This window comes from Python bivittatus, unplaced genomic scaffold (genome assembly GCF_059951505.1).
Source record: "Python bivittatus isolate LINGU-HERP-01145 unplaced genomic scaffold, Pbiv_v1 ctg000690_np1212, whole genome shotgun sequence".
In the NCBI taxonomy this organism is placed as follows: Eukaryota; Metazoa; Chordata; class Lepidosauria; order Squamata; family Pythonidae; genus Python; species Python bivittatus.
In genome coordinates, this window is record NW_028277096.1 from 19979820 (window position 1) to 19992454 (window position 12635).

Below are 12635 nucleotides of genomic sequence, written 5' to 3' on the forward strand. Positions count from 1 at the left end.
GGGACAGTCATATTCTGTGGTCTTGCTTTATTTTCTACATGTGGCCTTGTTGGAGTTTGCAGTCACAGAAATGTAAGCCTTCTGCAAAGGCGCCAGGTACCATGTTAGTTGCCACCATATAATGGTGTAATGTAATGAGAGATTAGAAATAAGGCAAGTTAGAACTTTTGTTTATTCTGACTGATGGCAGCTCTTCGGGATGTCACCTAGGTGCCTTTCCCATCACCTATTTTCTTACCCTTTTAAACTGGAGATGTTGGGGTTGAAGTTGTAGGCTCCATGACTGAACTGTGGTCTTTACTTTAAAATAAATCATGGAGAAAGAGTGCACTCAGTTGCACAAGCTTCCTTACAAATACATATATTTACACGTTAGGTTCATAATGTATATGCAAAAGTTGAAGGATATTTCACTTTAAATTGTGAAACTTATCTCCTATGGTTTTCTTTCTCTGCGACTGATACTGGACATTTTTTACAAATCTTGATTCAATGTTTGGAGCATCTTTGGGGTGGGGGTGGGGAATCTGTAAAAAAAATAATAATAAAAAAGCTACATTTGAGTCTATGCTTCCTAAATAGTCTGCCAGTTGAGTACTCTTTGGGAATAACCTGGATTTTTATGATAAATAGCTCCTATAAAAAACATCCACCCAATCCCCATTTTTTAAGGGAATGTCTGTAAATAGGCATCGATTACACATCTGCAAAACTAATCTCATGAATGGGCTTGTGATTCTTCTCTCTCTTAACAACTTTTACGATTCTTTTCCCTATAACTCCCAGTACTTAAAAATAGGCTTAAATTGAAACTTGCCCACTTCTCCCCAAATTAAACATTCTGTTGGGACCTATAGGGAGATCTGTGTCCATGTTGTCTAGGCTGAGATAGTGGAACTCACCCAGTGAAAACATAAAGCAACAGCCAGCTCAAACCGCAGATTCCATTTGCTTTCAGACGTTTCACATGTGGCTCAGAAATGGATGGAAGAGGGGGAAAGAGGGCTTTTAAAACTATTTTGGGACACAGAGTTAGCAAAAGGCTACAGCTGAAATTATGGAAGGTTATTTACTAAGTGATATGGCAGCAATCTAAAGCCCTAGGGGCAAGAGGGAGCCCCACATCTAATTAAATAGGAGATTCTGGTATACTGATTTCTTCTTTACCTTGCCCCAAAGTCTGTTTGCCTTCTAGGCCAGGTTTTCTGAAAGTAGCACGTTTATTCCTCATTCCAGAGGGGAAAGGCATTTGCGGAGCTTGGCTTGCAAGTTGACAAAGTTAGTGTGTGATATTCCAAGCTTCTTGCTTAATAGTTTGAACAAAATGCCATATTGGTGCCAGCTAGGAGCAAGGTGAATGTTATCAGTGATGAAAAAATACTTTAGGAACTAGCCAGATTTTCAGAGAGACAGCCTGGGAGTTGTGGTGATACCCAAGTCTTTTTCAGTGTATGGAATTCTCCACCATGAAAAGTCAGGTTTTTTTCTTTGTTTGCCACCATTCTTCTACAGTGTTAAAGCATCTCTTTTCCAGCTGCCTTCTGATTGTCTTCCCTCCCTCCTTGACTCTGCCGCTTAGCATTTTATTATGTCTTGTTCTCTGTGTTGGTTAATCGTTCTGTAGTTTTAGTGCTTTGATCTCTTTTTCTGTTGTAGTTTTGTTTTGTTTTGGGTTTTTTGGTATTGTTGGCTTTTCAGGGCATTGTTTTAAGGCATGAGATGAAGGTGAGGTGGGTGTACTACCAAGGGAGGAGTCCTGATCTTTCTAAAACCTTTTGGTGTGTTCTCTTTTCTTTATCCCAGAGTTGTAGAGGGAAGAGAAACCTGTTCTGTCCTTTCTTCAGCAGTGCCCAGGTCTTTCTATTTTTCTGGATTTCAGATGGGGAATCAAGCTTCAATTGGCTGGAAGATCAGATTCCTCATGCTCGAGGAATGGATCTCTGTCTAAATATAGGTTTATTTTTCTTGTAATTATCATCTACTCCTGTATTGGACACCAAATCATTATCTTAACTGCTAACATTTGAAAAACAAGGAGGCTCCTTCTTTCTTTTCCAGCACTGTTCACTGTCAAGATAGAGCTATAGACATCTATCTGAGAGGGTTTCCAGCCAGGGGTTGGGCCAGGGAGCCAGAGTCCAGGAAGAGGTGGTCTGGCAGAGTTTGGTCTAAATGGGAAGTCTTTTAGAGCTCTTCCAGTCCCAAGGAACATTCTGTAGACTGGCCCCTCCCAAATGGAGAGGGCGCAAGGAGCCGGAAGATGCTCTAAGCCTCAGTCATATTGGCTCACGAGGGCACCGTGCTTAGCTATAGGTCCAAGCCCTCGTTCTTGTAGTTCTTGACTGTTGTCTGTTCTTAAACATTTATGGCTTGTGAATAAATGGGGAGGAAGGGAGAGGACTCCCAAAGTGCCAGTAAAATGTGTTTTTTTCCCTTTTCATTGTTTCAGCTGGATGTGTTTCAGAAAATTGTTCTTTAGTCAAGGGCGCTCTGAAAGCAAGAAAAAAAAATCACTGATGAATCTATAGCAACTTCCAAAACACGTTATCTAAGTTGCATTCATATTCAGAAAAGAAAGAGAAGAAAATCTCTGTTGTCTGAATTTCTTTTTTCCTTGTATTTATTCTGCCTGTCCCCTCTTTTTTCTGTTGCAAATAAATGTAAAGTTGTCATACTTTACATGTTCCCCTTGTGTCATGAAGGTTTCAGAGCCAAATCTTTCCCACCTAGAACTGTGCAGCAGAGAGATGAGCAATCATCTGCACAGACCCACAAAGAAGATAAAAAGATGCTTAAATTAAAACTATGCTGATTCTACATTTTTACATCTGAAATGATGCGGGGGAGGTGCAGAGGTTGCCCCCCAATTGCTGCAAATGTGTCCCGACCTGTGACCTGGAGTCTTCTCTCATGGCTGCTGCCTTTTCACAATTATCCATTGACACTGGAGAATTAAAGCAAAACATACTGCCAGCCTGGCTGCATATGCCTCGCTTTTTCAGAAGGACAGCTATTGAACAGAAGTGATAATCCATATTCCATAAGGAGAGCAATCACGTTGGCCCAAGGCCTACCTTTAAAAAAGACCGACCCCTTTAATTTATTAAATAATGTAAATGCTATCAAGTTAATTAGAAGAGAAACAAATTCCACCCCAAAATTCTTTCAATATGGCCTTTCTTTGAGGGAGTGGGGCGGGTACAGTAGAAGCCAGTGAATGAGAGGAAATCTTATTTCTGGCAGCTCTGTAGACATGGAACTGCGGTTGAACTTTTTACCCTAATTACGTCCTTGCTAATGCCCAGAGCAGTCTGGAATCAAAGCATCCCTTCAGGCCTTGGAAAGTTTCTCATGTGGCCAACATTTGTTGTGTGATGAGGGTTACTTAAGGGGGAAGAAGAGAGGGAGAGAGAAATAAAGCCTTTGGAGTATTGTGCTTCCCCCCCCTTTTCAAAATTTTCTCAGTTACCACCCACCTCACTTGTTGCCTACAAAAATAGTGTAATTGTTTGCATCTGTGTGTTTTTGTCTGCCATCGGAATAGCTGTTATAAATCAATATGACAGAGAGGCAAGCTCATGGCTTCCTCCCTGTTTTCTAATTGGTACTGTCCCTTCCTTCCTTGCCTTTCTATCTGCTGCGCAAGGCTAAACTGCAAAAACACCTTGTAATATACTGGAACAGGAAACAACCTTTGAGTCCCCCCACTTTCCCCCCCAGGCTGCCGAGCATCACTGATGGGCCAAATATTGGCCTTGAGTGATACTATGACTTCCTTTCCTACCTAAAGAGAATTAATACATGTTGAGATTTATTTATTAAAACGTATTTATTTAATTCTATCTTTGCTTTAGTTTGCTGAAAGTAATCCAGATGATGTTCCTTTCCTTTTTTTAAAAAAAAAAACTCACAACAACCCCACGATGGAGGTTAACCACAAACTAGTAATTTATTATCAGAAGCGTCACATCGTTTTATGGACAGTTCCACTCTATCGGTGTCCCCTACCCCCAAGCGTCATTATTTCAGAAACCTAAGAATTTTTAAAAAGAAAACATTCCTACTGTTAGCCGTTTGGGCTCAAAATACGCTGAGATCTACTACCACCGATCAGCGCATTGTATCCTGTGGCTTACATAGCCTTGTGCTCTCCGCAGATTCCGAATCACAACTGCCAGCTAGTCTGGTCAGAAGGTGTCATCCAGAGCACTGGAATCATGGCTAAGAAGTGAAGTGAACTCGTGTTTCCATTCTAGCACTTTTAGCTGCTACATTCATACGGAGTCTGAGAGCTACAGCTACAGTTTCCCACATTCCTGCATGGGTACTTTGCCGAAATCTGACATCTACCCAAAGTGTCAGATTGTAGCAAGGCACCTACGTGGATATATGAAGTGCTGTAGTGATGAGACTTTGGAACAGACCGGTATGTCCCAGTTGGTTTGTAGACCCAATCGGTTGTTGTTATCTCATACTGTGGCTTCAGAGTTCCCTTGATCCACAGAATACAATTTCCCTGTTCTGTTGAACAATCCACGAGAATTTTCCTCCATCGGGGTGCCCTCCAGTTATGTGGACTTCATCTTCCAGAATTCCCGAGACAGAAAGGCCATTGCTGGGAGGTGAAGCCCACACAAGGAGGGGGCCCAGATGCTGGGGAAGTCAGCAAGAGCTTTTGTGATAAAATGGCTGTGTATGAGTTGCAACATGAAAGGAACTCTACAGATAATTATATTTATGTTGTGGTTTCAGAACCTGAAAGTGGGCTAAAGCAATTACAATCCGTCCCAAACGTAACACTGTGAGGATGTAGGGCAGCTGTTCATGACATAGTCCGAAATGCACAGGGGGTTCCTCCACAACCACATCAATCTTTAAGAAGTTTCCTGTGTAAAGTGTTAGAATGTCCTTTTTTCGGTCTCATTTTTGCCACAAGCTAAAAGGGATCTCCCTGAAAAAAGACAAGCCCCCAAACTATTTTACTACGTTTGCCCAGCAGGCGTCTGTATTAATCTTCCTGGTATTTTGAATGGATTTCTCAATTGTTCCTGACCAGAAATAATGGGGGTTGTATGTATGCTAAAGTCCCGCGAAAGAACCATTTTTTAAAAAAACGATTTGTAGTTCTTGTGCCTTGGCAGATTGTATGAGAACTGGGCCAGCTGGATCTCTTAACGTCTTTGAGCGGCTCTGCAGAATTGCTGTGTTTTGCCTTCTATACTCGCTTGGTAAAAGTTTGGCTGCCGATGGAGGTCTTTCAGGATGAGCTGAAGCCGGCTTTTAACGCTGCAAACTTTTCAGCAACCCCATAACTTTCTGTTAAGCTGTGGTGTGTGGTTGCCATTCTGGATGTACAGAATGCCATCTTGTTTGTTTGGAGCTTGTTGTTTTGACCTTGTCTAGGATTTTAAGTAGAGGTTTCTTCCAGGGAAATCTTCTCTCCCTTATGGTGGGACATTTTTGTTTACAGGATGAATTGTAATCCTTTATCTGATTGGCTGGCTACAGGTTACATTGTGTCGGAATTCTTACTCTCATCCTATCGGAGTCTTTGTAGTGAAGCTCATCTGGGTGTCCCATTCCATGCCGAACCACAACTCTATTGTCAATCCTTCTGGAAAGACGTGAGCTCAACTTCCTGAGCTAGCTAAATTGCTCCCTTGAGTGGATGCGTGCTCCTTGTGCATTCACCGCCAGGAAAACAAAGCTTGGCCTTTAATATTGTCTATATGTTTTTCATTTTATCCCCCCAAAAGATTGAGGATTTTACTACTCTGCAGTGTGGGCATGTCCACGTTTTTTGTTGTCCACCCCATATCCAGAACACAGATGCTGTTGGATGTAAAAGTCTGGCTTTGAACTGGAACTATATTGCTGGAATACTTTCCAAATGAACCAAACTTAAAAATACATATTTACTCTCCAAAACATAGAATCCTAAACTTACATAAAGAAAAAGTATTGACTGTGGAGTGGTGCAGCAACATCTGCCGTTTAAATTACTGTAAAGTGCTATGAAGCAGAGGTGGCCCGTGGGGCGGGGGGAAGACAAGAGGTGCAGATGACAAAATTGTCAAATTCTGTGGATGCTTCTGCTCCGCAGTCTTCAGATGAAAAATGATATAGAAATCTCATCAAAAAAGGGGAAAAAAGGGAAAGAGCACAAACTAAGCAGTAGTGTTTCAAGTCTGTTTTCACGTCAAGACGGAGACATAGGTTTCTGAACTGAATTATTCGTCTACAAATACAGTGAGGGAGAACTGCACTGAATACTAGCTCTGTCTGAATGGCACCACTGGCCTCGTCATCCACTCCCCCAGGGACGTTTGAGGCACCCCCATGTGCCCGTAGCACATGATTCCAGATGACTCGATCAGACGAAAGCAGCCATTTTCATCTTCCACCCAGCCATTGGGGAGAAGAGGAGGAAGCTGTTTTTCCTCCTGGGTTTTTCCCCACTAGAGCACAGCAGCAACAATAGCACCTACAGCAGAGCATTATTTATTCATTTATTAAAACATTTCTGTCCTGCCGCAATCAAAAAGACTCTTGGCAGCTTTCATAGTGTGTGTGTGTGTATCCAGCTTAAACATCCATGGTACAAACTTCACAATACAAACAATAAAAACAAGACCAACCAAACACAAAAACCCCCAAAACAATAAAAATGGCTTCTTGTTGCTAATGGCTGTTTCAAAAATATTAATTGAAGTATTTCTATGAGGCATAAGAGGGTACAGAATTAGAGCGTGCAAAAGCTAAGACTGATAATCTGAAACATAACGCCCGCAGTAGGGATGCATGCCACTGGATTTGTGAAAACATTAGAAATCTGCCATGGCATGATTAAAGTCAGTAGCACTGCAGACCACGTTAGTAGCACCCTTCCTCCCTCCCATCTCTTGCTGCCTCTGACTCAGGTGGAATAGAGCAAAAACTAACTAGCAGAATACTTAGAGAAGCCCTGTTTCTTCCAGGCCTCTCTACGTCCCCACAGACAGTTCACATGATGCACTGACCATTCCTTGACCCTTAAGTGTGTCATGCGCAGAGCTAAACCCAGGCACAAACATAGTAATAAAATATCTCTTATATGAGATGTATATTAAACCCCTACAATAGATTACCCTAAAATGTTTTATTCATTTGCTAGCATGAATATGGTTTGGAGAAACCAGAAGAAACTACAGTGTGCAGTATATCTATCTCCAGCGTCATTTTACTATCTCCAGCATGGATTTTTGTTACTGTTCTCCATGGGGAACATCTTATGATTTTGTTCCACTGTCATCTATAAACCACTGTACTCCACCCAAATGTTTTATCCCCTTCCTTGTTGGGTGCTACAGAATTATTGGAGAAATGTTGGGAGGGGGGTTTATTTACTGTAGTTTTGTAAGATGCACTCCTTTGGTAAAAGAGAAGAGTCTTGGGTGACAGCTATCCTGCCTCGTTTTTAGTCATTTTTCCCCATTTGTAAACCTCATGTTTTCATCCCTTCTTCTGACCTTGTTCACAAGAAAAGAGGGGAGAGGATAAGAAGATTTCCATCTGAAACTACTCTTGTTTTGATGACAAATTTTGTGCCCCTGAAGTTATTCTTTTGCAGAAGCAGAAATGCTTTTTCTTCATCCAACTGTCAATGTCTTACTTTATGATAGTTTTTCTATTTTTAAAATTAAAATTAGGTCAGCAGAATTGTGAATCGTTTTGATTTTTAAAATTTATCTTAATGCCCTTTGCTCTTGCTAATTTTTCTGTATTGTTGAGTTGTCTTTTTTTTTTCCTCACCAAAAAGACAAAAGACGTCAAACAGGACTATGATGTACGTTTATTTGAATAACCCAAGTAACTGTAGCTCTCTCTAGGATAGGCTTTTCTAATCTTAAGTACCCCTGTATACCGTTGTCTTTTAAAAAGTTCTTTATGGTTTGTGTGGTTTGGTAGGTACATTGAATAAATGTGAAATTGCCCATTCACAAAACTTGCACAATCCAAAGATTTCTCCCTAGGAAAGTATGTTTGTTGACAGGAGGATCCACAGGATATGGTTAAAAAAAGGTCAAGATGGTAGCCACAATGGTGTAATTGAAGCTCTGCCTGTGTGATGCACATAAAAAACAGGTGGAGTTTTGAGCACACCATCATGGCTACCATTTAATTTTTTACACCTGGTTGTAGAGCTTGAGGATTATCTCTGGAGAGGTGAACTATGTCGTTCCGTTTAGCTTAGCAAGTCCATTCCAGAGGTGAGCCGGACTGGGGACAAAACTGCTGTGAAGTAGCAAAGCCTGAATAGAACAAGGTGGGAAACTGACAGGCCCTTTACAACATATCCTCAACTCTGTGTTCTGTATGTGCTTGTGAAAGACTTCTACGTACTCCTAATTCAGTGCTCAACTGTAATTTTGAGGGAGTGTTGTTAGCGGCTGGTGAAAAACATCCAAATTACTCATGCAGAAAATTTCAAAGGTATTAATAATTTGTCAGGCATTATGATTCTTGTAAATGTAAACATTTATATACTTATATTTAACATTTTTTTTAAGTCTACTATTTTCAGAACCACATACTGAGGCTTTGCCAGGCCTGAACCAACTGGTTTTTTGCTTAATCTGCCTGCCTGTTTCTTTGCTTTTTTTTTTTTTTTTTTTGGCCCTGAGCATTTCCAAGGGAGCCTCATATCCATGCTTTCCCAATGTCATTGTGGCAGCAGAGACAGGCAGCTGTCTCAGAGACCCAAATTGCTGCATGACCGTATGATTTCCTGTCTGGCTGGTGGAGACTGGCCAGGTTCAGATAATACAGTTGATCAAATAAGCAATGCAGGGAGGGTTGCTGTGTGGTGAAATATCACTCTTTTCCTTCCCTGTGTTGCTCTCATTTTGGACCATAGACCATTTGACTCAGCTGCTGGGCCTTGCTTGGTTTTGCAAAGTAGCTATGCTGTCTGGTCAGCTCCTTTTTCATCTGCCTTGGGACTGTCTGCTCGAAGAAGGAGCAACTCGTGGATGTCTTGGGCAGAGAAGTAATATTTACCACTTGCTGCTTACCTGATCGTTTAATTGGAGGTGCTCAGGGTTGAATTTGTGGGTGCTGAGCTATAGCTCCTTGGCAGGCTCTCAGTGATCAATGCCAGAGCTAAAGCTTTGATTTTCAACATGTGGCCGTGCCCATTGGCAGTTACAGAAATGCTCAGAGATGGAGGAACTAAGGGATAACATTCATGTGTATGCAATCTGATAGGCAGCCAGTTTAGGACAGACAACAGTCATGTTTTCACAGTGGGCAGGGATGGATTATTGGGGATCAGTGGGTCAGTTGCCATCTCCTAATTCAGCTAGATGGCATTTGTTGTGGCCCAGAGTTTTGATTTGTATCTTCTGTGCTGAGCAGAGAACAGATGAGAGGGAGCCCAAAGATGGCAGTCTAAGATTCCTCTCCTTATCCTTCATTGTGCCCCTTGCTACGCATCTTATGTCTTACGATGTCGAGGCGTCACCAAGGAAGTGGGATATTTTGATTCTGCAGCGTTCTGAGAAGGTAGAAATAGTACATGAGATAAATTCTTCTCTTGCCTTACTTGCCTTTTCTTCTTCCCCCTGCCCCTGACTCCCACTGCTCCAGGGAAAACCTAGCACTCCTTGGTTGAGGACAGAACTGTCCATTACAAGCATCTTCTGCTGTAGACTCACAGGGAGTTTCATTCCTCTGTAACACTGGGAGGAATGAACCTTCTCCCTGTTGTCATTGTCAGTGGCCAGTGGCAATGGGATAGGGGCCAAGAGATAGACATGTTAATGACATTGGCACAAAGTGGCTAGTTGGATTTTGCAGAAGGGGATGGGACACTCAGGGGGAGACTGCTGTGTTGAAAAGAAGCAACGTGTTATGTGACAATGGAGGAAGAGCAGCAAGAGGGTGGAGGGGTGCCCGTTGTTTGGTGCCTTCGAGATGAGGGAATTGTAATTTCAATTGAATTTCATTTTTGCAGCATGCCCTGGGAATTTAGGACAAAGGATTACTATCCTATTTCCAAGTAACTGCTACTTTCCCAACTTCAAGAAGGGATTAGGTTTAGTAGCACATGGCTTAAAGTTGGGGCACCTTTTTCTGATTTAACAAAATAAGTGTTTCCATGCCTTGCACAATTTGTGGGAGTTTAAAACGCTTCTGCTGTTTTGTGTATCAGTCATATGTAGCACACTTTAGTAAAGGCCACTTGAAAAAAGTACCTTGGTGCACTCTTTATTTTTCTTCCCATTACTGTGCCTTTCTGCAGTTCTGGACAAATTGACTAAATAATGTGAAATTATCCTTAGCAACCATTTGTCCAAAAATGTGATTGTGAAGCACTGTTTATATTTATGGCAATTATAAGTATTAATAATCTTTGACCCACATTTTTGAAGATAATAAATATATTGTACATAATAAATATCCTAAATAAATATTACCTTTTTTAAAAAAAAATCTTGGTTGTAAATGTCTCATTTATCCAGCTTTTTGGAAAGGGAGACATGAGATGGGGACAAGGGTCTGTTGCAGAGGATCACTGGATGCTGTGGTAGGGAGAGCTTGTCATTCTTTCATAGATGCAGGATTACATCCTGAAGATGTCTAATAGCTCTTTGGAGATGACACAGGGTGAAGTCTTCATAATTAAAAAAAAAACAACCTAAATCTTGTATACAGAACATGAGTCTTTCCTAAAGTTTCCTCCTAGACATTTTGTTTTCCTTGTGCTGAGAGTTTTCCTAATCTACAGATACATGTGATTATGTATTCCCACATATTTTCACAAAGCCTGAAGGGGCAGGTTTATGCCCCAATCTCCTATTTGTGTGCCCCTAGCTATAGTGAATCCCCTCTTTTTGATATGTCTTGGTATATATTTACACAGCTGGTCATTCTGTGCAACTTTAATGTACAGAGCCTAGAAACAGCCAGCCTTTGAACGAGGAGGGGAGGAAAAAGTAGGTGTCCTGCAAACTGCCAGATCAAAGCTTCTTTCTGGCTTGCAGAACAGCACCCACCACAATGCCTTTTGCCCCTTCTGCACTCTTTCTGTTGAAAGAAATCTGGCTTTTTACAAAGGAATTGCTGGAGAACCTTATTTATATTAAAATGATAAAAGTGACACGTGCTACGTATATTTTGTTGATGTTAAAAGCAATAAGGAGTCTATTAAATTGACCATGGATTCTTTGTACTAGGGTGACACAAGCAGCCGTGTTATTCATCTGTTGAGCCATGAGATCTGAGGAGGAACCATTCCAGCAAAGCCTGTATTTTTCAGTGCAATCACGAGGTTCCTAACTGCTCAGTCTCCTACAGTCCCTGCATCAAAACACAGAAGCTGAAACAAGACATTAAAGAAATCATTGGCCAAGGGGGGGTATCCTCCTGTATCTCTGGCAGAGTCCCCCTGTGATTTCTGGCAAACCACAGCAGTATTGTTGTTTTGCAGATTTTCTTATGCTTCATTGTGTGAGAGGGGAGCCTTCATAACATGACATCTTGCCTTTTAGTTAAAAGGGGAAGATATTTGGGATAGTTGGTTTCATTGTTCATGCCTCCACAACCTCCATAATATTGTCTAATTTTAGCTCAGATCTGTACATCAGCCTTCCCTCAACTAACACTCTCCAGATATGTGAGGCCACAGCTCCCATCATCCCCAGCCAGCTTGTCTGAGGACCCTGTAGACCTACACATCCAATTAAAGCTGGTGTAATTGCAGTGCCCAGTTAAACACCTACCTATGTTACTCTGTATGTGTTATGTTTATAAGCTGACATGTACAATTTATAATTGCAAGTGAATATATATATTTAGCTAAAACAATGGCACTGAGCAACTTTATGCAAGTTTCTTTTACTTTGAACTGTATAATCTGCATTTTGAAACTATTTCACATGACAAGTCCAAGCTTTGTTAGTACCTGGACTCAGGAGCTATGCAAGACACTGAATTCCTGGAAACTCAGTTACTGGAAATCTGGCTCAGCCTTTTCCTGAGCTTCCTGTGGACTTTCATGCGCCGTTTTGTAACAATTTATGGACTAGAAAACCTCTGTGTGTATTCTAAATAAGAACTGACAGAAATGATTTCATATCCAGTACTCTGTTCTGTAGTATTTCTGCCCTCCTCGAGAGTCATGTTACACAGTTGTAAACAGTTGCCTTTCTTTCTGCCTTCCCAAACCATAAAAGCATTTTCAGAAGATCTGCTCTCTGTGACCCAGCCATTAAATGGCAGAGCTTCTCCATTATTGGCTAGTTATTGGTGTTTTACATCTCCCCAAAGACTTACCTGGCACCTGCTTTTATGATCTCTTGGGGGCCTAGAAGAGCCATTTGTGGTCACCCAGTCCTCTTAATCATTCCTTGTGTCTTCACCATTTTAAGTATACCATTTTTAAATTAATTGTAGCTATTTTGCCCTAGTGTTTTTATAATGATATTTTTAATCTTTATTTTTATAATTTGTTTTTGATTATTGCATTTTGCTTTGCTTTTTTTAAAAAAAGGTGACCCAGAGATTGGTTCTTCTAATGCTATCAATTTAATAAATCACATTGCTTTTTGACAGTGATGTATTCAAGTATGTAACAGCTGAGCTGAATTTCTCTG

At 41.1% G+C, this 12635-nt stretch overlaps 1 protein-coding gene across 7 annotated transcripts in view; it reads left to right on the forward strand.

Annotated features, from left to right (window-relative positions):
- BCAS3 (BCAS3 microtubule associated cell migration factor) overlaps positions 1-12635 on the forward strand; it is a 514094-nt gene that overhangs the window by 46985 nt on the left and 454474 nt on the right. The window lies entirely within an intron of this gene.